Source organism: Carlito syrichta, unplaced genomic scaffold (assembly GCF_000164805.1).
Source record: "Carlito syrichta isolate Samal-C Ts95f unplaced genomic scaffold, Tarsius_syrichta-2.0.1 Scaffold314728, whole genome shotgun sequence".
NCBI classification, from domain to species: Eukaryota; Metazoa; Chordata; class Mammalia; order Primates; family Tarsiidae; genus Carlito; species Carlito syrichta.
In genome coordinates this window covers 161,054-164,383 of record NW_007258824.1, presented here as the reverse complement: position 1 = coordinate 164,383, position 3,330 = coordinate 161,054, and positions in this window count along the sequence as shown.

Genomic DNA, 3,330 nt, shown 5'->3' with positions numbered 1-3,330 from the left:
GGGCTCCGGCGATCCTTCCGCCTCAGTCTTCCAAGTAGCCAGAATTACAGGCATGTGCTACCACGCCCGGCTGATTTTTTGATTTATTGTAGAGATGAGGTCTCACTGCCCAGGCGGGTCTCGAACTCGCGGGCTCAGGCAATCCACTCACCTCAGCCTCCCAAAGGCACGGGATTACAGACTGAGCCACCGAGCCCGGCTACAATAGTACTTTTAATATATATCTAATAAATATAATTATCTATTATTATATAATTGTATTAATATTACATGTAGTATATAATATATATTATATATACTATATATGACTGCATATATGACTATCCATATATGCATATGTGTGTGTGTGTGTGTGTATAGTCACCCTGTGAACTTGAAAGAAATTTCTAGTGAACATTTAAAATTACCTACTAGGCTCTCATAATGAAAAATATCTAATTTTGCTAATTTAATAGATCATAGGCAATTAGCTAACCAGTACAACTCTATGTGTCCCAATTATGTGCCTAATACCATGATAAATGAATCCAATGTAAGATAGCCTTGAGATTACAATTCTGAAATCTTTAGGACAACTGTTTCAACATGCAATTTTCTATGTAGTAAATCACATTATAAACATTGTTATACAAACCAGCAGCATATGTGCAAACTCCTATTTAAAAAAACCCTATGATTACATTTTGTTTGCTTTTTAAAATTTCTTGTGTTCACAGCTCTTTGGAGAGTGATAATTTTCAAAACGTGTCTAATTTAATGGTTACTAATGACGAAGACAAAAAATTTAAAAATAAGAGATTTTTAGCTTATGATTAAGAAATGTCAACCTAGAAAAATATGATAGCTCAGGTTCCTTGAGTTGACATCTGTATTTAGTAATTTGGCTTTTAGAATGAAGATTTGATTGATACACTATGACATTTAAATAGCATAAAAATGTTTTTTTAAAGAATATGGATTTTTAAAAAATGCGTAGCATTTTTTTCCTTTTTTTTTTTTTTAGTTTTTTTCAACAACCTATTAGGTATCTGGTGGGTAATGATCTTCATTACACAATTTTTTTTTTGAAAATGATAAAGCTGACTGCTAAAAACATGCTCAGAGAAAGGTTTAATAATTTGGGGGAAATTGATAAAAGCACAATAAACATGGTCACATATCAAATAATCATGGATAAAAAAACAAACTGGACAGTCATAAGCTGCCCATGAAGAGTGGCCATTTTATGGGAAACTGATGACTTTGTGAGCTTACCTCTAGGGTGAAACCTACTGCACCCTCAAACACTACTAGTGGGAAAATGAATCAATAAATTTAATTTAAAAGTGCATTACCCTACACAGTCTTCTGGAGTGGAGACATCCAGAATTCTATAGGAAGGTTTAACTTGAGGATCTTGGGAGTTCCCTCTTCCACTGGTTGGTACTATAATTCTTCCACGTCCACCTCTCCTGCTTTGGTTTAAGATTTGCCCTCTGTAGACATCCTCCTACTTGGAAGGAGACACTCACACCTCCCCAGAAGACCAGGAGAGGAAGAGAGTTTGGGGGTTATCCAGAGACTGAGTTGGTCCCATAATAAAGACAGGGCATTCGTCAGGGGACAAGAAAGGAAGAGAGTGTGTTATAGCACACAACCCCTTCCTTATCATTACTATTAACCCTGCAATTAGCTTGTGGAGTATTTCTGGTCCTGGGTTAAATCTCAGTGTAATAGCTCCAAGACTTTCACCGAGCTTAGTTACTTTATCTACCATATTCCTAGTTTCTTCATTGCACCTTTGCCCAGTATTTACTTGAACTTTTCCTTTATTTAATGCTATGCTTTTGATGAAAGTATGAGACAGAGGTCACTAGCTGGTGGTGTGATTTACAGGGTAATACCACAATGTCTGATGTAATCCTAGGGTACAGACACCTGCACCCCACCTTTGCCCACCTACTGCCACCAAGAATTACACTGGAATGGCATTAAAAAGTAATTTCTTTAATCCAACACATAGCCAATAAAATGCAAGAATAAAATCATGACACTCCTTGACTTGCAGCAAGTCTTAAAAAGTAGTATGAAGTCGGGCTCGGTGGCTCAGCCTGTAATCTCGCGCCTTTGGGAGGCTTGAGGTGAGTGGATTGCCTGAGCCCGCGGGTTCGAGACCCGCCTGGGCAACGAGACCTCATCTCTACAATAAATAAAAAAATCAGCCAGGCGTGGTAGCGTGTGCCTGTAATTCCGGCTACTCGAAAGGCTGAGGCGGAAGGATCACTGGAGCCCAGCAGGCGAGGCTGCGGTGGCCGGGAGCAGCCACTGCACTCCAGTCTGGGCGACGAAGTGAGACTCCAACTCAAAAAAAAGTAGTATGAGACATTATTTTCTAAATATGGCACATAAAACCAACACTGAATGATCTCTTGCCAAGGTTAAAAGGTCAAACCCTTGAAAGACTTCAAAATCCAAAGGGAATAATGTAACACTGTAGAAATTATAGCTTGTCACATACTCCTGACAAGTAAATCCCACGGAAATCACTGAAACTGAAACTCTGGAGCAAACAGTCTTTCCTCTTCCCACCCACCCACATCTACATAGATACACTACGAGAGGGATGCATCCCCTAAACGACTTCTAAATCAAACTTCTCACACAGCCTAATCAAACTGTTAAATCTTCCGGTTTCTTTTCCAACATGAAGAATATGAATTTTGATGTCAATGCTAATAATTTGGGGCTCCTAAAATTTCTTTTTTTTTAAGTTGATCATCAGCATCTGTTTTATTTAGAGAATTTTAACATCATAAACTTGGAATTTGTGAGAGTGTGAGTGTGGTGTGTGTGTGTATGTTTTCAACATCAGAGTACCTACCCTGTGTTATATAACTCTCATCCTTTACAACTCTCACTCTTGGTTTGCATGCATTTGGGATTACCCTTTGATATAATAAATAAATAGGGTATTAATTACCATTTTGGGGCTGCTTTATATTTTTAAATTTTCATATCAGCTCTGTAAAGTAGGCATTTTATTTTATAGATCAGACTGATTCTGAGGAGTAAAATACTCTGCTCAAGTTTTGTGGCAGACTAAGTAGCAGCACCTGGGCTGGAACCAAGGCTTGGCTGGCTCCAAAGTATTTAAAATTTCTTTCAAAACCATATATAAATGGTTTTACCTCCCTCCAGCAAAACAGTCACCCTCTGGGAAAAGGAAAATAATGTTTATAGAGGATAAAATGTGAGGTGATTTTGTTAAGATCCTCTGCTGGCTTACTCAAAAGGCTACTGCTTTTTGTTCAAGCTGACATAGCAAATCTGTGCTAGTAGAGAAAAAAATGA